We start from the raw sequence: 27,630 nt of genomic DNA, 5'->3' as shown, positions 1-27,630 counted from the left end.
ACTGAACAGCAGGATGCATGGGGTGGCCAGGCCGGCAGAGGGTGCAGTGGGGTGTGACCAGGCTGGCAGGGGTGGCAGTTAGGGGCAATCAGGCAAGCAGGCAGGTGAGCAGTTAGGAGCCAGTGGTCCCAGATTGTGGAGGGACCCAGATTGGAGAGGGTGCAGGCTAGGCTGAGGGGAACCCCCCCCCCCCATGCACAAATTTCATGCACCAGGCCTCTAGTAGGTGTATAAAAGTGCTATGAATTTTTGGGTGTTAATTTTGTATCCTGCTAGGTTTCCAAATGCATTTATTAAGTCTAGTAGTTTTTTTTTTTTTTTTATGGAGTCTTTAGGGTTTTCCATGTACAGTATCATGTCATCTGCAAATTATGAGAGGTTCACTTCCTCCTTTCCCTGTTGGGATTTTTTATTAGGAATGCATTGGATCTACAGATCAATATGGGGATAATTGACATTTCAGTAATTTTGACTCTTTTAAGACATAAATATATCTTGTTATCTGTTTAGTGTTTTTATTTTTTTGTCTTTTGCAACATTCTGTATATATCTTTGTTAAATTTATTCCAGAGGACTTTGAGTTTTTGAATGTTATTGTATAACCCCTTCTAAGTTTATTTTCCTATTTTTGAGTGCTATTGTGCAGAGATACAGTTCAGTTTTATATTTTGACCTTGCATCTTGTTACCTTATCAATGCTAATAGCTATTGGAAAGACTCTTTAGGATTCTTTAGGATTTTCTACATTTACAATCATCTTGCTTATTTATCTGCCTTTTACTTTGTTCTTCTTTTCATATTGTACTGAGTAGGTTCCAAAGAAAATGTCAAAAGGAGTAGTGAGACTGAAATTTATATACTTTTTCCTAATATTAGGTGGACATCATTAAGTCTTATTTATTGTTAAATTAAATTTATTGGGATAACATTGGTGCACAAAACCATACAGGTTTCAAGTACATAACTAAATAAGACATCATCTGCACATTGCATCTTGTGCCCATTGCCCCAAAGTTTCTTTCCATCCCCATTCCCCCCACTTTCCCCATCTCCACCAATTCACCACCCCTTTTTCTTCTATCACCACTTTGTTGTCTGTGCCTTTGTGATACATATGTGTGTGTGTATGTGTGTGTGTGCATGCTTAATTCCTTTACCTCCTTTCATCCAGTCCCACAACACCACTCCCTTCTGACAACTGTCAGTCTGTTCTCTGTGTTCATATTTCTATCTACACTAATAGAAGAGTAAGATGCTAATTGACTGTACCTTCGCGAAGCCCACCAGCCAATGAGAAGTGAGTATGCAAATTAACCCAACAAAGAAGGCGGGTTAATTTGCATACTTGGTGCCGAGTGGCCAGGGGTGGTATGCTTGTGTTATCATCATGGTGACAACGCAGGCGTTTTGCACCACCCCAGCCACTCTAGGCCTCTGGGCAGCAGCGAAAAGGTGGCTCCAGCCAGAGCAAAGGTAGTGCTGGCAGCCAGGGGAAGGAAGGCCCATTCTTGCATGGATCTTCATGCATCAGGCCTCTAGTCTATCATAATCCTATATAATAAAGAGGTAATATGCAAACTGACCATCACTCCAACACACAAGATGGCTGCCCCCATGTGGTCAAAGATGGCTGCCCCATGTGGACACAAGGTGGCTGCCACAAGATGGCCAGCAGACAAGAGCAGTTGGGAGGGACCAGGCCTGCAAGGGAGGGCAGTTATGGGCAATCAGGCCTGCAGGGGAGGACAGTTAGGGGTGACCAGGCCAGCAGAGGAGGGCAGGTGGGGGCGACCAGGCCTGCAGGGGAGGGCAGTTGGGGGCAACCAGGCCTGCAGGGGAGGACAGTTAGGGGCAACCAGGTCTGCAGGAGAGGGCAGTTAGGGGCAACCAGGCCTGCAAGGAAGGGCAGTTGGGAGCAACCAGGCCTACAGGGGAGGGCAGTTGGGGGTGACTGGGCCAGCAGGGGAGGGCAGTTAGAGGTGACCGGGCCAGCAGGGGAGGGCAGTTAGGGGCAACCAGGTCTGCAGGAGAGGGTAGTTGGGAGTGACCAGGCTTCAGGGGAGGGCTGTTTGGAGCGACCATGCCTGCAGGGGAGGGCAGTTGTGGGGACCAGGCCTGCAGGGGAAGGCAGTTGGTGGGGACGAGGCCTGCAGGGGAGGGCAGTTGGGGGTGACCAGGCTGGCAGGGGAGTGGCTAGGGGGTGATCAGGCTGGCAGGCAGAAGCGGTTAGGGCAGTGGTTGGCAAACCGCGGCTCGCAAGCCACATGCAGCTCTTTGGCCCCTTGAGTGTTCTAACGTCACTTCTTCAAAATAGACTCGCCCAGGCCGAAAACTGACTTCTGCGCATGGGCCACAAAGTCTCAATCGCACTGTACGTGCACGCCCGCACGTGGTATTTTGTGGAAGAGCCACACTCAAGGGGCTAAAGAGCCACATGTGGCTCGCAAGCCGCAGTTTGCCAACCACTGGGTTTGAGGCAATCAGGCAGGTAGGAAGGTGAGCGGTTGAGAGTCAGCAGTCCTAGATTGTGAGAGTGATATGCAACTGCCTGTTTAGGCCCAATCGCACTGGGATCGGGCCTAAAAGGGCAGTCAGACATCCCTCGAGGGGTTCCATATTGGAGAGGGTGCAGGCTGGGCTGAGGGACACACCCCCTCATGCACGAATTTTATGCACCAGGCCTCTAGTGTATTATGAAATTCTGAGAAGGGTCTCTTTTATTCTTGTCTTTCTGAGAGTTTCCATCAGGACTTGTGTTGAATTTTATAAATTTATTTTTGCACATCTATTGCTTTCTGATTTGTGTTGGCAAGGTAATGAATTTTATTGACTGATGTTTACATTTTAAACCTACTTTGCATTTCTGGGATAAATGACACTGGCTTATAATGTTTTACTTTTAGTTAGATCTGGGTTCTATTTTCGAATATATTGGGGAAATTTTTGCTATGACATTTCTGAAGGATATTGGTCTGTAAATTTGGGGGGCAGTATGTAATAAGATTTTAACATCAAGTAATACTAGCCTCATAAAATGAATGGGGAAATGTTCCTCACATCCTTTATTTTTTGAACAAGATTGTGTAATATTAAATGTTTGACAGAATCTGCCAATAAAGGTATCTGTGACAGGAAATTTTCTTAAGGAAACAAACTTTCACTTAAAGTTTTCAATTTCTTAGCCTTGTGGATTTTGTATTATTTTGTCAATTTTGATAGTGTGTCTTTCATGGAATTTATCTACTTACTCTAAATTGTGTAATTTATCATTGTATAAGTTGTATAAATTATAAATTTAGGGCGTTATTAGAGGCCCGATGCACGAAATTCATGCAAGGGGGTGTGTGTCCCTCAGCCCAGCCTGCACCCTCTCCAATCTGGGACCCCTCGAGGGATGTCCGACTCCCTGTTTAGGCCCGATCCCACTGGCATCCCTCTCACAATCCAGGACTGCTGGCTCCCAACTGCTTGCCTGCCTGCCTTCCTGATTGCCCCTAACTGCTTCTGCCTGCCAGCATGATTATCCCCTAACCACTCCCCTGCCAGCCTGATTGATGCCTAACTGCTCCCCTGCCAGCCTGTTTTCCCCTAACTGCCTTCCCCTGCAGGCCTGGTCACCACTAACTGTCCTCCCCTGAAGGCCTGGTCACCCCTAACTGCCCTCCCCTGCAGGCCTGAGTTCCCCCCAACTGCCCTTCCCTGCAGGCCTGGTCGCCCCCAACTTCCCTCCTCAGCCAGCTTGGTCACCCCTAACTGCCCTCCTCTGCAGGCCTGATCGCCCACAACTGCCCTCCCTTGCAGGCCTGGTCCCTCCCAACTGCCCTCCCCTGCTGGCCATCTTGTGGTGGCCATCTTGTGTCCACATGGGGGCAGGATCTTTGACCACAGGGGGCAGCCATCTTGTGTGTTGGAGTGATGGTCAATTTGCATATTACTCTTTTATTAGATAGGATAGAGGCCTGGTGCATGGGTGGGGGCAGCTGGTTTGCCCTGAAGGGTGTCCCAGATCAGGGTTGGGGTTCCCTTGGGGTGTGGGGTGGCCTGGGTGAGGGGCCTGTGGTGGTTTACAGGCCGGCCACGCCCCTGGTGACCCAAGCGGAGGCCCTGGTATCTGGGGTTTATTTATCTTCTACAATTGAAACTTTGTAGCCTGGAGCAGAGCCAAGCCTTCTGCTTGCTCCGTGGCGGCAGCCATTTTGTGGGGGATTTATGTATCTTCTATAATTGAAACTTTGTAGCCTTAAGTGGAGGCCTGGGCCCGCCAGGGTGTGCAGAAAGCTTGGCTTCCTCCATCGCTGGGGGCAACCCTAGCCTGGTTGGGTTTATTTGCATATTCACTCCTGATTGGCTGGTGGGCATGGCTTGTGGGTGTAGTGGAGTGATGGTTAATTTGCATATTACTCTTTTATTAGATAAGATGATTACTTCCACTCAAGTCTTTGTGATTTAAAACTCAGAAATTTTTTTTAAAAAATGACTGCATTAATACTCTGCCATTTAAGAGCACCAAGCGTATATGTCTTATACCTCTCTCAACAAGTCTGTCTCAGGAACTTTCAGGATAGTTTCCATAAATTCTCCTTGCAGGAAATTTATGTCTAATGAACATGATTTTATACACATTTCACCAATAATGTAAATAATTTTTAGTGTGAATAAATATTTAGAACATAACATTTTTTATTAAGTATGTTATAAAATATTATTTGGAAAATCCTTACAAAAAAGAAAACTATTGTTTCATAGCACCTACACCTAAAATAGCTTCAGGTTTTAATGCTGTGAATGTATCTTATAGGCACTAGTGTTTTTCAAAGCATCAGAAAAGAATAAATTACTATTTTTTAAGCAGATTCTGGTCTTCAGTAGAGAACAAAAATAATCAGTTATTTTAACTGTAAATATTTATTCTTTGGGATTCTGCATTTTCTCATTATTAAAAAGGAAAATTTGCTTTCTGTCACACAGGAACACAACTGCATCAGAAATGAAAACTTCATATAATAAAACCTGTTAAGAAATTAATAATTCATCTTTAGGGTTTGTACAAATAACATATGTTTCTGTAATTATTTTACCTGACTTGCTGTATAATGTGTATTGATGATGTGTAAGCCATCTCTTTATGTAGATTACAATGTCAGGTATAGAATAGAAATTAAGAGTATAGTCACTTGTCAATTCTGACATCACTATTTAGTGAGCTGTGTTTTTGGACAACTCCTTCAGTCTCTTTTAGCCTAACTTTCCTTATTAAGTAATGTGAACATAAGAATTATGTTTTTTTAACTAACATAATACATATAAATCAAAATCTGGCACATAATAAACATTAAATCAATATAAATGATAATAACAATAAAGAAGAAAGAAGAGGAAGAAGAAATAAGAAAGAAGGAGATGGAGAAGAAGGAGGAAGAGGACAAGGAGGAGGAGGAGGAGGCGAAGGCCTGTTGATCCTTCACTGTGTTTCTGTTTTCTTTTTAAAATGACTGGCTAACTATTGCCCCCTCAGCCAAATTTTATTCATGGCCTGATTTGAAATGGCTCATGATGCAAGAATGTCTTTTACATTTTTAAAAGGCTGTAATAATAATAAACAAATAAGCAACCAAAAAACAAAGAAACACAGCAGAGATCTTTTGGCCTGCAAATCTTAAAATATTAACACTGGTATTGACAGAAAACATTGCTGACCTTTTTTTTTTTTTTAAGTTATACACTTTTAAAGTATGTATTTTATTTTGTACTTAATCAATGCTTAGCTGCCTCTACTTTGTATATATGAAAAATAAAGAAAATAATTCAATAATCAAATAATAATCTCAGATTTGCTAATTGATTATTTTAGATACATGGAAAAAAGAAGATAGACGGAAAATAGCAAAGACCCATGTTTTAAGTAAATATGGATGAAATTTCAATTTACGTATAATAGGTCTTGCTTTAAGACAATTTTGAGTTTAATCAGCTCAATTCTGTGAAGAATAATAAATTTCACAAATTGTCACAAATGGTCAATTCAAATAAAGAAAAATTGAACAAAACCAGGAAAAAAAGTATTGTACTCCATTTTGTCAATTAATTGAAGTTATTGATTTGACAATTAATTGATCCTGGATAAAATAGTATTTCTCCATTTCTGTCGTTTTAGAGTAATTTTTGGTAATTTTTAAAGAATATAATAAAGTTCAAAAGCTTAATTTGTATTAACTAAGAATATTATTTAAACTGTGTGATAAAATTCTAAGACAACACTCAAGATTACCAGGCTGATGCACACATACCTTCTCCTAGTTACTCAATCACAAACTAATATAGATACCACTGTGAAGAGATTTTGAAGAGGTAATTAAGGTCTCAAATTAATTGATCATAAAATATGGAGATTATTCAGTGAATCTGACCAATTACCTAAGGTCAGAGACAGAGTGAGAAATTCAAAATGAGACAAAAAGAAAAAAGAAAAGAGAATTTTAAGCTACTTTTTCTACCAAGTGGACCTTGTTCAATATCATAGTATTTTAGTCTGGTGTGGATTTATAAGCAGAACTTTCCTAAAGGCAAACAAATGTATTAAATAAGAGGTTAATGAATTACTACAGTGCAGTTGTGAAAAATATTTGCCCCAAGGCATGTCTCCTGAGTTCCAAAACACTCTGTGGCTTTGGAAAGACTGAATAATAGGAAAATACTATGTGTTACATGCACTCCAGTACATTTCCTGAAAATATTTTGCTACTATGTGTAAAACACTTCATCAGCATTATCTCTTTAATCCTTACACACAGACTATGATGTAAGTGCAATAATTATCCTCATATTACAGATGAGTAAATTGGAATTTAGTGGGGTAAGTACTTTGTCTAAGATCACACAGGCAGCAAGAGGCTGAGTAGGCATATTGATCTCTTTTGTTTAACCCCTGCCTATTGCCCAGGAATTGGATGCCTTCAGGGTAAATCAAATTACTTTATAAATGTTGATATTTAAAAATAGTTTAGAAATTTATATCTATAACAGGTTTTTTGTCTTTTTTTTGTTATTTTGTTAATCCTCACCTGAGGATATTTTTCCCATTGATTTTCAGACAGAATAGAAGGAAGTGAGGGAGGAGGAGGAGAGAAAGAGAGAGAAACATCAATGTGAGAGAAACAGATCAGTTGGTTGCCTCCCACACTCGCCTTGAGTGGGGCCAAGGATCAAACCTGCAACCCAAGTACAGGCCCTTTACCAGGAATTGAACCTGTGACCTGTGGTCTGAGGGCTCTAACCACTGAGCAACCAAACAGGGCTAGAACAGTATTTAGTTTTAAATTTGATCTGATGTCTATTAGAAAATAAAATACTCTTTTACAATTATATGATATAATAAATATATTACCTGGGCCATTCATTCTTTAATTTATCTTTTACTTATTTGTAGTTTTATTTAAATGTGGTCAGAGAACATATGGCAATCCTATGAAATTTGATGAGGCTTGCTTACAATGTCAATAAATGCTGCATGCATCATGCTCTATGATGATTCTGCATGAAATACTTCATGGAAAAAATCTGTACTCTGTCATTGTTGGCTGCAGATTCGCAGGATAAATAATATCAAGTAGATCAAATTTGTTAATTGAAATGCCACAATTTCTGAATCCTGGCTATTGGTTTTCTGCCTTTTCTTTCAGCTATTGAGAATATTCTTCTATAATTGTGGATTCATCTTTTTTTCCTTCTAGTTGTGTCAGGTGTGTTTTTTGTTTGTTTTGTTTCTACTATATGTGAAGATATGTAATTGGATGTACTGAGACTTATGATATCTTCCTGGAAGACTATTTTATCATTACAAAACGTCTTAATTACTTTATCTTTTCTCTTAAATAATGTCTTACCCTATATCAATGTCCTTGGACCTATTCATCCATTTATTATGTTCATTAGATTCTACTTATAAGTAAGATCATGTGATACTTCTCTTTCTCTGACTGGCTTATTTCACTTAGCATAATACTCTCCAGCTTCATGTATGCTTTCAAAAAGAGTAAGAAATCCTTCTTTTTTACAGCTGCATAGTATTCCGTTGTGTAAATGTCCCGCAGCTTTTTTATTCACTCATCTACTTATGGGCATTGGGTTGTTTCCAGATCTTAGCCATCTATATATATAAAAACCTAATATGCGAATAGACCGAACAGCGGAACAACCGAACAACCAGTCGCTATGACGTGAGCTGACCACCAGAGGGCGTGCACGGAACATGATGGGCATCGGCAGCAGGTGGCAGAATGCGCAACATGGCAGGCATCAGCCGTGGTGGGATGGTAGAGCAGGTAAGCAGGGGCACCAGACCAAGGCGGGGCACCCATCACTGTCATCAGGGCGAGCCTCTGCTGGTTACTGAAAATTCTTTGCTCCCACAAGCCGCAGTACCGCCGGGCACTCGCACCCACTGCCAGTGCCTGGCGCTGTCCCCAATCACTCAGCACCATCAACAGGTGCGAGCAGCAGCTGCTGGCCCAGATCGCCCTCAGGGCTTCTCCACCTACCCCTGCTTCTGAGGGGTGATCGGGGTTGGCAGCCGCCTCTCACACCTGCTGCCGGCCACAGCCCCGCTCACACCCGCTGCCAGCCCTGGAGCCTCCACTCGCACCCACTGCTGGCACTGGCCTGTTTCCACCCACAGCTGGTGCCGGAGTCGCTGCTCGCACCCACTGACAGCGCTGGCCCTGTTCGCACCTGCTGTGGCTCCAGCCCCAATTGCTCTGTGCTGTTAGCACGTGGGAGCGGCAGTGCCAGTAGCAGGGCCACTAGCAGACAGGAGAGCCAGGGGCCGCAGCGGGAGGGGTTGGGCAAGTGTGTGGTGGGTGGGCTGAGATCCGCCCCTGTGCCCACCACAGCCTCGCGGCCTACAGTTCCTTTCAAGGTGCATGAATTCGTGCACTGGACCCTAGTAATAAATAATGCTGTTATGAGCATAGGAGTGCACATGTTCTTTTGATTGGTGTTTCACGCTTCTTAGGATATATTCCTAGAACCATTGAGGCATGGAATAGATTAACATATCTCAGGGAGGTGGGGCAGAAGATGGGAAGAGATTAACCAAAGAACTCATATACATATATACATAACCAATGGATACAGACAATAGTGTAATGAAGGCCTGGGGTAAGGCAGGGGCTGGGGGGAGGAGGAGGAATCGAGGAACATCTGTAATTCTGTCAACTATAGAAAGAAATAAAATTTAAAAAAAATGTCTTACCCTAATGTCCATTGTGTCTGATATTAGTATAACTAAACCACCCTCTGTTGACTAGGTTGATGTTTATCTTTTCCCATCCTTTCATTTTAACATTTGTGTCTTTGGACTTAAAGTGTATCTCTGGAAAACAGCATATATTTGGGTTTCAAGTCTTATTCAGTTTTACAATCTTATAGTTTTAAATAGACTAGTTAACTGAGGCTTAGAGTGGTTGCTGAAACATATGAGCTATAACTATAATTTTTCTTTTTGTGTTCTATTTGACCTGCATAATGTTAATTACTGTTTGTTAAATGAACAAAGAGAGTACTTTTCTCCTTCTTTCTTGCCTTTCTTCTTTTTTTGAAGGCAATATTTTTTTCTCATCCTGTTTTCCCTTTCTTAACTTACTAGTGGCCCGATGCATGAAATTTGTGAAAGAGTAGGCCTTCCTTCTCCCGGCTGCCAGCACCAGTTTCCCTCTGGCACCCGGGACCCGGGCTTCCTTCGCAGCCCCAGCTTTGTCCGGAAAAACGTCTGGTCTAATTAGCATATTATGCTCTTATTATTATAGATTGGTTATCTAAAGATTAGGACTTCTGGATTTATTAGAATTCAATACAAATTTTACCTATTTCCTACCTCAATAATGCTTTAAGATTAGAACTCTTTAATTACATTTATATCATGTCCACCTTTGTGTTTATATATTTTGTGCATTTTGATTAAACATATATTTTATATACAAGAACATGATATTATTTTGTAGAGGTAATATTTATTTATATTTATCTACATATTTTTCCCTTTCTGCTGTCTCTCATTTATTCTTGCATTTCTGTTTCTCTATGAGATTCTATTCTTTCTATCTAAAGAATTACATTTTAAAATTTTTCATTGAAGTTCTGCTGACTCATTAATACTCTAGTTTACTGAAAATGTCTTGATTTTTTAAAGGTAATTTTAAAAAGTAATTTTGTAGAGAAAATTCTGCTTTGGCAGTTATTTTCTTTCTGTGTTGTGAAATAGTATTTTATTATCATCTTGATACCATTATTACTTTTGAAAAGTGAACAGTAGCTCTTATTATTTTTGCTTTGAAGCTAGCTAATATGCCTTTTTTTCCTATGGCTTCTTTGTAGAATTTTCTATTTGTTTTGTTTGTTTAATAATGCCTATCACAATCTTATTATGGAGGCCATATTATGTACCACATTTTAAATTTGAACTTTTACTTACATTGTTTATGTGTGGAAATACCTAGAATATATGTAATGTATAATAACAGATAATTCATGTTTTAGCTTACTATAGTGTTATTAGAGGCCCAGTGCATGGAATTCGTGCATGGGTAGGGTCCCTAGGCCTGGCTGGCAATCAGGGCCGATTGGGGCTTTCCTTCCCCCTGCTGCTGGCTGCTGGCTGGGGCTTTCCTTCACTCTGCACCTCCCCCTGGTGGTCAGCGCACATCATAGTGAGCAGTCGAACTCCCAGTCAGTAGAACTCCCAAGGGGACAATTTGAATATTAGCCTTTTATTATATAGGATAATTCTTAAAATTTTAATTATTGTATTATGGTATTACAATTTTTGAAATTTAAATTATTAAAATTCATATGTATTTTAGCAAAATATATGATGATAGGTTATAGTACAATTATTTCTCAATGGTGTCTAATATGTAACTGACTCTCAACTTCCTTAAATGTTCCATAAGCTGATGTAATAAAAAATTACCTTTATAGGATATTAGTTAGCATCTATGTTTGTTTAACTTTGCTTTCAAGGACATGTGCATATATGCTTTTGTAATATATGCTCAAGAAGTTGTTTCAAAGAGTATAATAACAACTGTATGTTCTCCAGACATATTATTCAATAGCACGATAAATTATCTTTTTTCAAGCTATATTGTATAGTGTTCATTGTATTTTTTTCTCTTTTTTACACTAACAGCTTATACTGAGATACTAAGTTAGCACTCTCCATTTCTGAACTTGCTATTTGTTGCTACAAAGAACTATCTGTTGTAAACTCTATGCTTCCACTACTGTGCCTTACATGTAACAGGGCAAATGAATACATGATTAGATGAATTGATGAATGCCTTTGAATCTAGGTTTTCTGACTTACTGACTCTTTTTCAAATTATTTCCAAATGCATTGTGTTTGTTTGGCAGGAGTATAGTTTCACACTTATTAACAACCATTTCCTTCACTATATGTTTCCACAAGGATAATGAATTTATGAGGCACAGCTTGCATGAGGTACTGATTGACATATGGTCCTGTCTCCAGGGCTTGCCAGAGAAGGCAGGCCATGGTAGAGGCAGTGAGCACCCTACTGAGAACAAAGTTACTAAGTTCTCCAAGGCCAAGTTTTTAAAAGTCTCGCTTCTTGTTCTAATATGCCTTTCTGCCTCTGGCTATGAGAGAGGGTAAAATGTTATATAGATTTACCACACACACTAAAATGAAGAAAAGCAAAGTGAGTTAACATTCTACAATACCTAATGGCTGAAAAGGATTTGTCAACAGGCTCAGACTCGAAGGGCAGAGGAAATGAGTGAAGCATTCTCCTTCCTCTTCCCCACCTAGGAAATTAGTAACAGCTGACAGTTCTTATAACCAAACAATATACAAATTATGAAATCTGACTGAGATGTCATTCAGGGAGTCCACTAACTGGTAGAAAGAAAGAAAAAAACAGAACAAAGACAATTTCAATTTTCAGTTACTGAAACATTATACCTTTTCATGTTTATAGTTGAAGTTTCCAAGAAATTAATTTTTATATAGGTTTGATTGCTCTTATTAAACTTTCTGGTTTGATTTTTTAATGACACTGAGTAACTAATTAATTTCATACCTTAACCGCTTCCCTTTTCTTTTTTCAGTCCAATTATCACAGTGAATAAGTAATTCTCTAAGCATAAGTTTGGCTATACTATAACCAATTTTGACATGGGAAAAAAGTGTATTAACCCCCATGGAAATCAGTAAAACTGCAAATGGGTTTATTCGAATAGAAAGAGATATTGATATATTTCTAGGAGTGGGATTACTGAGTAAAATGGGAGTTCCATTTTTAACTTTTTGAGGAAACTCCATACTGCTTTCCACAGTGGCTGCACCAGTCTGCAGTCCCACCAGTAGTGCACACAAGGGTTCCTTTTTCTTCACATCCTCGCCAGCACTTATAGTTTGTCGATTTGTTGATGATAGCCATTCTGACAGGTGTGAGATGGTACCTCATTATCTTTTTGATTTGCATTTCTCAGATGATTAGTGACTCTGAGAATGTTTTCAAATGTCTCTTTGCTTTCTGTATGTCCTCTTTTGAAGAGTTTCTATTTAGGTCCTTTGCCCATTTTTTAATTGGATTGTTTATCTTCCTTTTGTTAAGTTGTATGAGTTCCCTGTAAATTTTAGAGATTAAACCCTTATCAGAGATAGCATTGGCAAATATGTTCTCTCATGCAGTGGGCTTTTTTGTTTTGTTGATGGTTTCTTTTGCTGTACAGAAGATTTTTTTTTAATATATTTTATTGATATTTTACAGAGAGGAAAGGAGAGGGATAGAAAGCTAGAAACATCGATGAGAGAGAAACATCAATCAGCTGCCTCCTGCACACCTCCCACTGGGGATGTGCCCGCAACCAAGGTACATGCCCTTGACCGGAATCGAACCCGGGACCCTTCAGTCCGCAGGCCGACGCTCTATCCACTGAGCCAAACCGGTTTCGGCTGTACAGAAGATTTTTACATTGATGTAGTCCCATTTGTTTATTTTCTCCTTAGTTTACATTGTCCTAGGAGCTGTATTGATAAAGATATTGCTAAGACATATGTTTGATATTTTGCTGCCTATGGAATATATCCCAAGAAATCAGAAACACCAATCAGAAAGGACATATGCATCCCTATGTTCATAGCAGCACAATTTACAATAGCTAAGATTTGGAAACAGCCTAAATGCACATCAGCAGATGAGTGGATTAGAAAACTGTGGTACATCTACACAATGGAATACTACACTGCTGTAAAAAAGAAGGAATTCTTACCATTTGCAACAACATGGATGGGACTGTAGAGCATTATGCTAAGTGAAATAAGCCAGTCAGTGAAAGATAAATACCACATGATCTCACTCATTTGTGGAATACAAAGAACATTATAATCTGATGAACAAAAATAGATACAGAGGCAAAAGCATAGAACAGACTGTCAAACAACAGCGGAAGGCAGGGGAGGTCTGGAGCGGGGTAAGAGATCAACCGAAGGACTTTTATGCATGCATATAAGCATAACCAAAGGACACAGACACTGAGGTGGTAGGGGCTTGCCCGGGGTGGGAATGACTGGGGGGGAGCATCAATTGGGGAAAAAGGAGACATATATAAAAGTTGTAGACAATAAAAAAATAAGTAAAAAACCTACACATGATGCCATTTTCTCCTATCAGAGTGGCAAGAATTATAAAGTTTGATCATATCTTGTAAAAGTGAAAAAGACTCATTGATTATTGATGGAAGAATAAATTGGTATAATCTCTATGATGAGAAATTTATCAATATTGATCAAAATTACAAAAGTTCATAATCTTTGACCCAGCAAATTTGCTTCTAAAAATTTATCCTATGTAGATATACCTGCATAGGAGAAAAAATTATATATGTCATTGTTGCAGCATTGCTAATAAAGACAAAAGAATGGAAGGAACCTGCAAAAAAAGAAAAAAAAAAGAATATAATTAAAATAAAGCTATCCTGGGAGCTGAAGAAATGAGGATGGAGGAATTAAGGACAAAACTTTTAACATAATATCTTTTTCTTTTCTTGCATGGTTTTCCTCAGTTCCCATTTGACCAGCTCATTACTCTCCTTCTCCCATCCCAATGCTTGAGAACAACTTCATAGCATATAAATTACACTAGAGGCCTGCTGCTCGAAATTCATGCACTGGGGGGGGGGGGGGGGGGGGCGGTGTCCCTCAGCCCAGCCTGCACCCTCTCCAATCTGGGACCCCTCAGGGGACGTCTGACTGCCTAGTGCCCCCCAACTACCCTTCCCTGTGGGATCAGGCCTAAACTGGCAGTCGGACATCCCTCTCACAATCTGGGACTGCTGGCTCCCAACCACTCGCTTGCCTACCTGCTTGATCACCCCCTAACTGCTTCTGCCTGCCAGTCTAACCACCCCCTAAACACTCCCCTGCCAGCCCGATTGCCCCCAACTGCCCTCCCCTGCAGGCCTGGTCCCCCCCAACTGCCCTCCCCTGCAGGCCTGGTCCCCCCCAACTGCTCTCCTTCCCCTGCAGGCCCAGACGCCCCCAACTGTCCTCCCTTCTGGCCTGATCCCCCACAACTGCCCTCCCCTGCCAACCATCTTTTGGTAGCTATCTTGTGACCACATGGGGGTGGCCATCTTGTGACCACATGATGGCAGCCATCTTTTGTGAGGGTGTGATGGTCAATTTGCATATTACCTCTTTATTATATAGGATACCATCTGTTTCACTGCCAATTCGATGTAACTATTGCCGATGGATAAGTTTTACAGAAACAGTTATTGTTTTTAATATAAATCTATTTATGAAAAATAAGAAACTTCTGAAAGAACAACTCATGCAGCTAAAAGTAATTGTCCAGTATTTTCAAAGCCACAGATTTTACACAAAACAATTCCCAGTCAAGCTAATTTTTTCATCCATATGAGGATATTTGATGATTTTAAAAGCGAATTAAAATCCTCTACTTAGATGTGAGTTCAAGCTAGAGAGAACATCAGGCTTGTGATAAAACATAATGCAATAAATAATTCACTCAGTCAGGGAGACTGTAATACACTGGTAACTTATTCACATTGAGATAAACCACCCTAAACATATCAAACAAGTAAATGTTCTCTTCTTGGCCATCTTTATCTTATTTTCCAGAGAAGGTATATGTGCATCCTAAATGATTGATTTACATTGGCAAGCACAATGACATTTTGAAGGTCAGAGCTCCTTCTCTGCCTGAACATTCATTGTCGATCCAAATAAAATGAAACCTAATAAGTCATTCCCTCCTTTCTAGCAAATGAACAGAGAGATAAATCCCTCATCACATTGCTTATGCTCTTGATGTGTAACAAGCACTTTCTTCCATCATCTCCCCTTCCGTCATTTTTCACAAACCTCTGGTAAGAATTTGAATTTCTGATTTACCTAAAGAAATGTCTCCAGCATCTAATTATACTTAAGTCTTTTTTAGGAGACAGTCTTTATACATTCACTTGTATTATTATCTGACCAAGACTTTCTCATTTAGATTCCAAGTAAATTTCAGTCAATATATCTGACTCAGCTCGTTTCCTGACAGTGACGTTGACTCATATTTCACATTAAATGTCTAATCTGCAGAGCAGTCCTTATTTGAATTAAGAAATCTAACCACATAAAGCCTAATGCAAAATTATTAAAAAGAGCACAAACATTGTCTAGACAAAGTATTTCTATAAGAAAGCCAAGGGCACAACATGGCTGACACCTACTAAGAGAGTTAAGATGTATAAAATAGTACAATTTAGAGAGCTTAGGCAGATGCTTTATAATTCCTGATTCTGAAGTGCATAATTAATAATTATATTCACTTTGACCCAAACAGCCATCTTTCATTATAAAATTAATTTACTTATATTCTGTTTTTACTTCTCATTCTAAACAGCATAGCTAAAGTAGAGTTATGCTCAATTTTTTTTTTTCCCATTCAAATATTCAGTTAGGAAATAATACTGAATTTTCTAAAACTTATTTAGAAGTGCTATAACTTCATTAGCAAACAAACTTTTTGGTCATCTCAATAGATAATCTTGCCCTAGCCAGTTTGACTCTGTGGTTAGAGCATTGGCCCTCAGACTGAAGGGTCACAGGTTCAATTCTGGTCAAGAGCACATACCTTGGTAGCTGATTGGATTCCTGACCCATCAAGACATGTTCATGAGGCAACCAATTGATGTGTCTCTCTCTCACCTTGAAGTTTCTCTCTCTCTCTCTCTCTCTCTCTCTCTCTCTCTCTCACTCTCTCCCCCTCCTTCTTCTAATCCTCTTCCTCCTCCTTTCTATTCTCTCTAAAAATCAATGGAAAAAATATCCTTGGGTGAGGCTTAACAACAACAACAACAAAAAGTAGATAATCTTAGCAATATAGTCACCTCAAAAAAGCGTAACTGGTTACATCAGAAAATATTGCAAATAATAAATTTTGGATATGTTAGTGAATTACGATAGCTACAATACACACTTTTGTGAAATGTTTCCATATCCAGAAATAAAAGTAAATACAAACATTTTAAAATGTGTTTTTGAATTAACACTTTAGCATAGGAGAATGTGAACTTTATAAGTTATTGCCAAATATATCATAGAATGCCTCAATGCATATTAGCTATTTTTTATAATGCTGTTATAAAAGTTTCACATTAATAAGAACAAAAATAAGCATGAACACTTATTGGATAGTTACAATGTATCGGGCAGGGTGTTCAGTGTTTTACATGCATTATGTAATTGATTTTCACAATAACCCAATAGGGCTGTTACTAATGCCCTCATTTTATAAATGAGAAAAATCATCCTTGCTCATGGAAATAGTAGACATTCATATTTTTGCATAAAAATTATTCAATTTTTTCTAGGAAAATATTTAAAATCTAATTTCTACCTATTTTTTAGAGCAATAAAATATCTAGCTATTGCATATTATGACAGATACAGCTTGGGATTTTTATATATATATATATATTTTATTGATATTTTACAGAGAGAGGAAGGGAGAGGGATAGAGAGCCAGAAACATCAATGAGAGAGAAACATCGATCAGCTGCCTCCTGCACACCTCCCACTGGGGATGTGCCTGCAACCAAGGTACATGCCCTTGACCGGAATCGAACCCGGGCCCCTTCAGTCCGCAGGCCAACGCTCTATCCACTGAGCCAAACCGGTTTTGGCTACAGCTTGGGATTTTTACATTAATAAAAATATTTTTTCATTACAGAATTCTAAAATATTTAGCAGTTGAAAATAACTATAGTTATATAATTTACATTTCAAAGTTTTTCATATTTTCCAGTGGGGCTCCTATGTGTTCCATGATGATTGCTAAGTTTTTTTCATGACCCACAAAAACTGCTTTTTAAATTTCTACAGTCCTAGAGTCTTCTGCAGTCCTGACTGCATAAGTCCTATACAGTTTGATGTAGTGGGAAAATAGACTGCCTTGACACAAACACTGACTTTACATATATATTTTGAGGAAATTTTATTCTTTTTTTTTTTTAGTGTAGTAACTTCAAAAATACACAGTAGACACACATACACTCTAAACCCCTGTGGCAGGAAAGTCAATTATACATAGACTAGAAGCCCAATGCACAAAGGTTCGTGCTAGAATGGGCTTTCCTTTCCCTGGCTGCCGGCACCGCCTTTCCACTCCGACCCAGCCTCTTCCTGCTCTTTCTGCTCTGGCCCCACCTTCCCACGCTGCCCAGAGGCCCTGAGAGACGGGAGTGGGGCAGAATGCCTGCGTCTTCACCAAGTGTCCCGCCCCCATCACTCGGGCCTGTGTATGCAAATTAACCACCATCTTTGTTGGGTTAATTTGCATATCACTCCTGATAGACTGGTGGCAAAGTGGAGGTATGGTCAATTTACATGTTTGTCTATTATTAGGTAAGATATTTATATTTATTTAAAAAATATTTTTAAAAACAAGTTTGTTTTTTAAAAGGAGCATAGCAGATTTTTTATTTCTTTTTAGTGAAGGAATTTTGATCAGAAGAATAAGGACTCTTTCTGTCTGCAGAACCAAGTATGAAGGATAGATATATAGTGTCCAGATATACACTATGATGGACCACGCACATGCCTTTAGAAAATAAGGACTGTGCCCTTTGAGGACTGCCTGAGCTCAGGGGCAAGGCCTTACACAAAGCCACACCCCCATATTAGGGTGAACTTCAAGCAATGCCAGTTCACATGAGGGTTTCAAAGTCAGACCCCTTGGTCCCACAGGGAAAATTCTGCAGGAACATTTCAACCTCAGCCTTCCTGAGTTCTGGTCAAAGTTCGTCATCTTCCTCTGTCCAACTGAGTTTCATTAATTCCCTTCAACGAGATCTTTAAAGCTCCTCAGTAACTTTCACTCTTATCTCCATCTCAGAGTTGGTTTTCTGGGGAACACAGCCTGAGAAAATATTGATGGTTTTTGTTTTCTTTTGTTTTGTTTTGTTTCGTTTTGTTTTGTTTTGTTCTACTTGAATAACTCCACCACTAGAAGCATTCTGGTGACAGTACTAATAACAACCAATGGAAGGGAACAGTTGAAATGATAACAAAGTTCAGAATGAAGTGGCCAGCTTGGTAGCTAAGTGTAATAGTATACGCCTCAGAAAAAGTGCAGTCCATTCAGTGCTGCTCTGAAGGAACGGACTGTGAAGAAATAAACTATGACAACACGAAAAGTTTTAAAGGCCTTTGTCCTGGAAGAGGATTAGCCAGTTTTGAAAATAGATATTTTTCCTTTTTTGATATAATGAAAACAAATTTTTATATATTTGGAATCTGCTAAAGTAGAAATCAGATTATTTCTTACTAATATATGAGCTTTTTGCTTCAAGTATTTCAGTGTAATTTTTAAATTTCTAATTTTGAAGAAAAACTACCAAAACCTTACAAACTAATTCATATACTATGAATGGCACTAAATTCACACAAGAGTAATACAATTGCCTAAAATAAAATTTATCTTAGATTTAGAAGTTCTTAGAATTTTTTATTAAGAGAATAATTTCTCATTAATCTGTGCTATTTTTTTTTAAACATAAATGTACAGATCTGAAGAGAGATATTACCTCTGAGAGTTAGAAGTGGAGGGATTTTGGTGTAACACAATGTAATTTAACCCAGATTTAGGTGGCATTTTAGTAATTTAAATAATGAATATTTGTTGTAAATTAAGATTGTAATTCTAGTCTTAAAAATTTCTTTAAAAAGCACTGAAAACCTGCTTACTGTATCAAAAATGGCAGAATTCACTTACCTCATAGAATCAGTTTCTGAAGCATTGCTTAAGTAAAAGCCCACATAAAATATATCACTAGGTAATTAAATTGAATTACTTTGGCTTCACATTTTGCTAACAAAGCAAATTTCTTAGCTCTGCCTTATCTTAATATGTATTGAAGGAACAAAATCTTTTATACCTATTCTTATATTATAAAATCAAAGATGAGTTTTCTTTTTTAAAAAACATCAAATCCATTTGATATTCCTTATAGTTTTTATAATGGTTCCCCCAAAGGTCAGAGTTGGTAATAATTTTCTTTAGGAATGTGCTCAAGCACTGACTTTTTTGCTCTTATTTGATTACGATGTATCTTTACCTTTTTTCATGCTCTGTTTCATCCAGCTATAAATTCTCATGCAGGGTAATACACCTACAAATCAGTTTAAGGAGGCTGGCCCAACTTTCTGATGAGTCTTCAGGGTAAATTCTCTATGTTCCTTATGAAATGCTATGTGATACTGAAAAACTATTAGAAAACAATTTTAATGTAACCATAGTTCATACAAGGAAAAAAATTAAATAAATTTCAAATAGAGAAATATTTTAATTGGCTTCAGAAAATATGTCACTAATATTTTAGCTAATAAAAAATATAGCAAGTATAAAATTTTCTTAAATATGTGCAAAACTACCCAATATCAAGTTGTTAATTCTAAAAAGAGGTTTTATTAAAACCAAGGAAACACCATCTTCCCACTTTTTATTTTTTAATACTATTTATAGTGTAAAAAAAAGGCAGCCCGGACCTGGCCCTGGCAGTAGACTCTTGATTCCAATAATTACAGGCTGTCGTTCCTTGTGATTAAGCCCCTATAGTGCATCATCTAGGTACACTAGGATTGCCTCAACAGGGCACTTACAAGAATCAACCAATGAATGCATAAATAAGTGGGACAACAAATCAATGTTCTCTCTCTCTCTCTCTCTCTCTCTCTCTCTCTCTCTCTCTGTCTCCTTTCATCTCTCTCTCTCTCACTCTCAAATAAATAAAAATAAAAGGTTTTTAAAGAAAAAAAGACAGCCCTTGACATTGGACCTTGAGCAACAAATCTGATGCTTACAACTAAGCCTCAGTGTTTTTACACGTTTACCAGATGCCTAAAATTAAGCCATGCTGTGCTCTCACTGGACATAATCTCAAAAAACACTTACTGAAGACAGTCACTGAGCAACCCACAAAATATCAAACACCCCCAACTCTCATTAAATGAGTGACTCCTACTTTTTTACTTACTATATCTTCATTCTTTTCTAATCTATGCTCCTTATAAACGATAAGACTTTATTGGTATGCTCAATCACAAAACTGGCCCCACTTCCTGACACTCCTCTCTTTAGACCTCTCGCCATATTATTCAACCAACGCCCCACTTGTACAAGTTCCTTCTGACGCCAACTTACTGAGATGCACCAGGGTTCCCATGGTGAGTGTTCTCCCTCACTGCAACCGGTGATAAACACAACTTGCTTAACTACATGTGTGTTCCTGGTGATTTTAGCTGAAGGGCACTGACAGCATCAAAGTTGATAGGATATTCATAAAATACTAGAGTCTGTTCTAAAGGTAAAACTCTTATGAGCAAACTTTCAGACTACTAGATCTTCAAGTTAATTTTTAAATATCTCAGTAGAACAAGTGTCAAGTACAGCTGAAATATTTAAAATCTTAAAATTAGGATTGTTTTTGGTCTAGGATTATTAAACTCTGCTCTAATCTGTGCTTTTTTGTTTTCTTAGAGAGTAAGGGTGATTCATTGCCTTGCATTACTTTTTGTTTGCAGGCTTTATTAGAGTTTATCTTCTCTACTGTAAGCCCCCAAAAAACAATTATTGCAGTTTTTCTTTAATAATCATTAACCAATACTTTTATAATTTTAACAGATCTCCTTTGACAATTTTCAGTTACCTCATAAGTATTGCAAGACTACCTGATCTAACTACAAATATGAAAGGGAAAACTTGAGTCATAATTTAGTTTGTTTTTTTATATAATTTATGCATAGATATAATATTTATATTAATATAATGGTTTTAGAATAAGTGATAATTTTCTATTTTTAAATATACTGCTTTATCAAATATAGATCTAGTTACTTGGATACAGAGAAATCAAGTTTTTCCATTTTTATATATGTATAAAAAATGAATTCTCAATCTCTCTCTTTCACCTACATCTGTTCATAGAATGCTTCCTGATCAAATTTTGTTAATATATACTTGCTGACAGTCTTAAGTGATAGTCAAACTGTATGGTTAAGACTGCTTGACAATAGGAGATTATAAATTAATGTACATATTAAAGTGGCTTTAGAGATACCATCAAAAAATTATCAATCTACATATTAAGAGCAAATATAAGTGTATATATTTTGTTATTGTCTCCTTGGCATATTTTGCAGTTCCTTCACAACATTAACTCAGAGTACTATTAAATAATACAAATAAAACCCACCACTGGGGAGGCTTCAAGAAATTTTAAAAGTTTATATGCTTTGTTTTACAATTTTCACTTCTGATAATCTACTATAGAAAAGCAATCTAAAATTATGGCACCATTCATAATATATTATGCAAAAAATTGTAAGAATACAATAGTATATGATCACTATGAGATAAGCATTAAGTAAACAGTAGGTATTATACAACTGTTAGGAGTTAAAAGTTAAGTACAAGATTTTCTACAATCATAAATATATAAAATAAAAATATTCATAGAAAAATGAGAGAAAAGGCAGACACATATTTACAAGGTTATATTGTTCTGAATAATCAATGGTGTGATAATATTTTTCTTAATTCATTTCTCTATATTTTATAAAATATCTATACTCACTGCATTTTATTTTTCTAAGAATATATTTTTAATAAAGCTTTTATTTTAATTTTAAAATAGGATACTAGAAAATGATTTATACATTTAAAATGTAAATTAATTTGACAATCTAAATTGAAGTAATTCATGTTTTCTTTTTGAATAATTAGACAATCGGTATGTATGGATACATAATCTAGAAAAAAATGTAAATGTAGTCTCAACTATGATTAATTTACAATTAAAGAATGGTTCAGCGGAAACCGGTTTAGCTCAGTGGATAGAGCATTGGCCTGCGGACTAAAGGGTCCCGGATTTGATTCCAGTCAAGGGTATGTACCTTGGTTGCAGGCACATCCCCAGTGGGAGGTATGTAGGAGGCAGCTGATCTATGTTTCTCTCTCATCAATGTTTCTAGCTCTTTATCCCTCTCCCTTCCTCTCTGTAAAATATCAATAAAATATATTTTAAAAAAAGAATGGTTCAAAGTTCAAGATGAACCCAAGTAGAACATTCTATTCAATTAGAAGCTACAATGTCTGGCTTTGTTATCATTTCCGTGTATTCTATAATGCATGTTAAATTCTTTGTAAATTGTTTTTATTTTGTATAAAGCCTTGCTTCTAGAGCTGAAAGGTCATATTGCATGTGGATCTTGCATAAGAGTTTGGAGAAAAGGCTTGGAAATGGCCAGACCCTGTTTGGGCTAAGTAGCAGGAAGCATGGTCAGGAGCACATGATCATCCTGTGAGAACACCCCCACTACTACTACTGGCTGTATTGTGATGCCACACTTCAACTTGGATCACTCCTGTCTGGGAGGGGAAAGAACAATCAGCTCTTTAACCACTGAGGGAAGCTACAGGGACTTAACACCTTCATGGGTTTCCCTTCAAGGATGAGTACTCAGATATTTTATAGTGCAAAAGTAAAAGATGTTTCCTACAAAGGTGTATTACATTGTATTTTTTGTATTGGCATCTTCACAGTCACTCAACATAAAAACCTAAAGTTCAGGCTTAAATATGTGCTCTTTCATCTCATTTATTTGCTGCATTGGCGAATGTTTTTTAACATCAATGTCCTATTTGCATTATCTCTCCCTTAATACATGCCCTCATTCAACTTACCAGGCTGTTGAAATAATGTCCTGTTTTCTTTTGTGGGAGATACTAGGAATATATATTATGCCTAAACTATAGTTCTTTGGCATAAAAATAAAGAAAACAAGAATGGAAATAGAAGAAAAATTGACAAAAAATGACTTGCCATATCAGTTTTAGAAATTGAAAGATTAGGTGAAAACAATAAATAATATGAGTTAAATAAATGAGTCAACAAGCTTGATTTCATATACATTGTTTGTTTCCTATTGCTTCTGTGACAAATTATCACAGGCTGCCACCCTCTATCGTCTGTGTCCATGGATTATGCATACAAGTTCTTTGGTTGATCTCCTCCCACCCTTCCACCTATCCCCACCTTCCCTCTGAGATTTGACAGTCTGTTCCATGTTCTAGGTCTCTGGCTCTATTTTATTCAACAGTTTTTTTTTTTGCTCATTAGATTCCACATATAAGTGAGATCCTATGATACTTGTCTTTCTCTGACTGGCTTATTTTGCTTAGCATAATACTTGCCAAGTCCCTCCATGCTGTCTCAAAGAGTAAGAAATCCTTCTTTTTTACTGCTGCATCATATTCCATGGTGTAAATGTACCACAGCTTTTTATCCATTCATCTACTGATGGGCACATGGGTTGTTTCCATATCGCAGCTATTGTAAATTGTGCAGCTATGAACATAGAGGTACATACATTCTTTCTGATTGCTGTTTCAGATTTCTTAGGATATATTCCTAGAAGTGGGATCACTGAATCAAATGGCATTTCCATTTTTAATTTTTTGAGGAAACTCCATACTGTTTTTCACAGTGGCTTCACCAGTCTGCAGTCCCATCAGCAGTGTACTGGGGTTCCCTTTTCTCCACATCCTTTCCAGCACTTGCCATTTATTGATTTGTTGATGGTAGCAGTCTGACATTCAGGTGTCCTCAAACTACGGCCCGCAGGCCACATGCGGCCCACTGAGGACATTTATCCGGCCCACCGGGTGCCGCTGCCTGTCCTGCTTAGCAGCTGACTCGTCCCGGGCCCGAAGTGCGCATAGGAATTTGTTCATAGTTGTTTTTTTAAACTATAGTCCGGCCCTCCAACGGTCTGAGGGACATTGAACTGGCCCCCTGTTTAAAAAGTTTGAGGACCCCTGTAGATAGCTCATTGTCCTTTTAACTCTGGTGATCAGTGACTTTGAGCATTTTTTCATATGTCTCTTGGCCACCTGTATGTCCATTTTGGATAAGTGTCTATTTAGGCCCTTTGCCCATTTTTTAATTGGATTGTCTTCCTTTTGTTAAATTGTTTGAGTTCCCTATATATTTTGGAGATTAAACCTGTATCAGATGAATTATTGACAAGTATGTTCTCTGATACAAGAGACTGTTGTTTTGTTGATGGTCTCTTTTGCTGTGCTTTTCACCATAAGCTCTTCTGTATTACTTGATTTAATAACATGTCAAGTTTGTTTTGATCTGCCTACTTAAATTCTCCATCTGGATGTCTCAAATGTACCTCAAATGAAAAAATATCCAACACTGAATTGCATTCACAGTCCCTTCTTCCATGGTCTTCTGAATCAGTTATTGTCAAGATCCATTTATCCAGTCATTTTACATATTTCTTTCCCCCATTTCACATATCCTTTGAATATATAGGCTTCTCTTTTTTTCCATTGCCACCTTTATGCTCTATTCTTTTCTACAAAATTGAATTAGCTTCTTTCTTAAAATATATTTTTATTGATTCCGGAGAGGAAGGGAGAGGGATAAAGAAATAGAAACATCAATGATGAGATAGAACTATTGATCAATTGATCAGCTGCCTCTTGCATGCCCCTTACTGAGGATCCAGCCCACAACCCCAGCAGTGCCCTGACCTAGAATCAAACTGTGACCTCCTGGTTCATAGTTGGCGCTGAACTACTGAGCCATGCCAGCTGGGCTGTCATCCTGTTTTTTAATTGTTTTTTGTTGTTGTTTTTTTCCTTTTTGGCTCTCTGATTGAGTGATTCTTTTCTACTCTGTCTTCTAATTCACTGATCTGATCCTCAGATTCCCCTATTCTTCTGTGTATTCCTTCCACCATGTTCTTTATTAGTGCTATGTCATTCTTCATAGTTACTATGTCTTTTCTCATGCTGTTGAGCATCTTTGCCATCATTATTCTGAACTCTATGTCTGAAAAATTTCTTATCTCTATTTCATTTATCTCTTCTTCTGGAGAATTCTCTTGTTCTTTCGTTTGGGGCCTGTTTGTGTTTGTGTCTATGTATTAGGTAGACCTGCTATGCCTCCCAACCTTTAATTCAGGACAGTGTCAGATGCTGTTTGTGACTGGCCCTGAGTACCCTGTTTGGAGCTCTCAGCAATAGACAGCTTGTGGCTCCCTCTGCTTGGGCTGGGTGCCTTGGAAAGGACCAAGATGTGCACCACATCTTTTTGTCCTAGTCCTGGGCCCAGACTTAGATCAGGCAAAGACTCAAAGTCTCCAGTGATCTGCCTCTGCCTGCAGTCTGATTATATTCAGTCTTGATTATCCTCAGGCTACTGACCATAGGGTAGGACAAGAGGTTTTCAAACAGGTTGGGGCAATTGCTTCTGTCTGAAGGCTGATTGTTATTCTCAGGCCTCAGAAACTCCAAAAGTTGGGGCAAGGGGTTTTCCAATAGGGTGGGGCTACTGTCCTTCCCCCAGGAAAATACTGTCTGGATGGCAAAGGTCCACCAGAGAAAGATGTCCTCCACAGCATGAGGGAATGACTCAATAAAGGAAACTGGGGTATCTGCCTTCTGAGGTCTAACCCTAGGACCCACAATTCTGGCTTCTGCTCACACAACTCCAGCCTACTCTGCCCTCCCTCTGCCAGAGCCCAAGGTGAGTGGCTACGTATGAAATGTGTGTTAGCCCTTTAAGTGGGTGCCTACATTTCCAGCATTCTCTCATTGGCTGGCAGCAAACCTGCTCCTTTACACAGCCAGATGATGTGTGGGCACTTTTCTCAGTTGTGGTGCTCTGGTCTGGGGAGCCAAGCTTGGAGTTTAGAACCCAGAGTTCTGAGTGGGAACCCCCACAGCTGAGATATCCCAGCAGAACTTCAGCTGGTGTCTGTGGGAGACTGGCCCAACCTTTTGAGCCTCGGCCCCTCCTACCAGCCACGATGCGGTCTCCACTTTCTGTCCTTGGTTATCAGGGTTCTCTCCAGCCAGTCTTCACTGATTATTCAGGATGGTTTTTCTGCATTTTAGTTATAATTCCAATTTGGTCCAGGGAGCATGTCAGTGTAGCTTTCACTTAGTCCGCTGCCACTTTGGAATCTGTTCTCTCTTTTTTTTAATATTTTAATTGATTCCAGGGAGGAAGGGAGATAGAAACATCAATGTTGATAATGAATCTTTGATTGGCTGCCTCCTGCATGCCCCCTATTGGGGATTGAGCCTGCAACCCAGGCATGTGCCCTGACCAGGAGTTGAACCAATGAACTCTTGGTTCCTGGGTCAAGGCTCAATTGCTGAGCCACACCAGCCAGGCTAACTTATCTTTTACTGGATTATTCCTCTCTCTTCATCATAAAGAATTTGAAAGGTAGATTTATATGGTAAAAAGTAGAATACCCCTTTTCATTCTTATTCTGCCTTAGTTTCCAAAATATATATATCTTTATTGATTTCAGAGAGGAAGGAAGAGGGAGAAAGCAATAGAAACATCTATAATAATAAAAGCATAATATGCTAATTTGCTGAAACCGGTTTGGCTCAGTGGATAGAGCGTAGGCCTGCAGACTGAAAGGTCCCAGGTTCGATTCCGGTCAAGGGCATATACCTTGGTTGCGAACACATCCCCAGTAGGGGGTGTGCAGGAGGCAGCTGATCGATGTTTCTCTCTCATCGATGTTTCTAACTCTCAATCCCTCTCCCTTCCTCTCTCTGTAAAAAGTCAATAAAATATATTAAAAATAAATAAATAAATAAAAGCATAATATGCTAATTAGACCGGACAGCCAAACGACCTTCCAGACAAAGCTGGGGTTGCAAGGGCCTAGGCCAGGGGTGGGCAAACTTTTTGACTCGAGGGCCACAATGGGTTCTTAAACTGGACCGGAGGGCTGGAACAAAAGCATGGATGGAGTGTTTGTGTGAACTAATATAAATTCAAAGTAAAGGAGCGGAGGAGAGAGCAAGGGAACCGGATAGAACAGCCGGATCCGGCCCGCGGGCCGTAGTTTGCCCAAGGCTGCCCTAGGCCCTTGCACGAATTTTGTGCATCGGGCTCTAGTCAATGATACGAGAGAGAATCATTGGTCAGCTGCCACCACCAGGGATCAAGCCCACAATTTGGATATGTGCCCTGACCAGGAATTGAACTGTG

Source organism: Plecotus auritus (assembly GCF_963455305.1).
Source record: "Plecotus auritus genome assembly, chromosome: 3".
In the NCBI taxonomy this organism is placed as follows: Eukaryota; Metazoa; Chordata; class Mammalia; order Chiroptera; family Vespertilionidae; genus Plecotus; species Plecotus auritus.
This window is presented reverse-complemented; position numbering follows the sequence as displayed.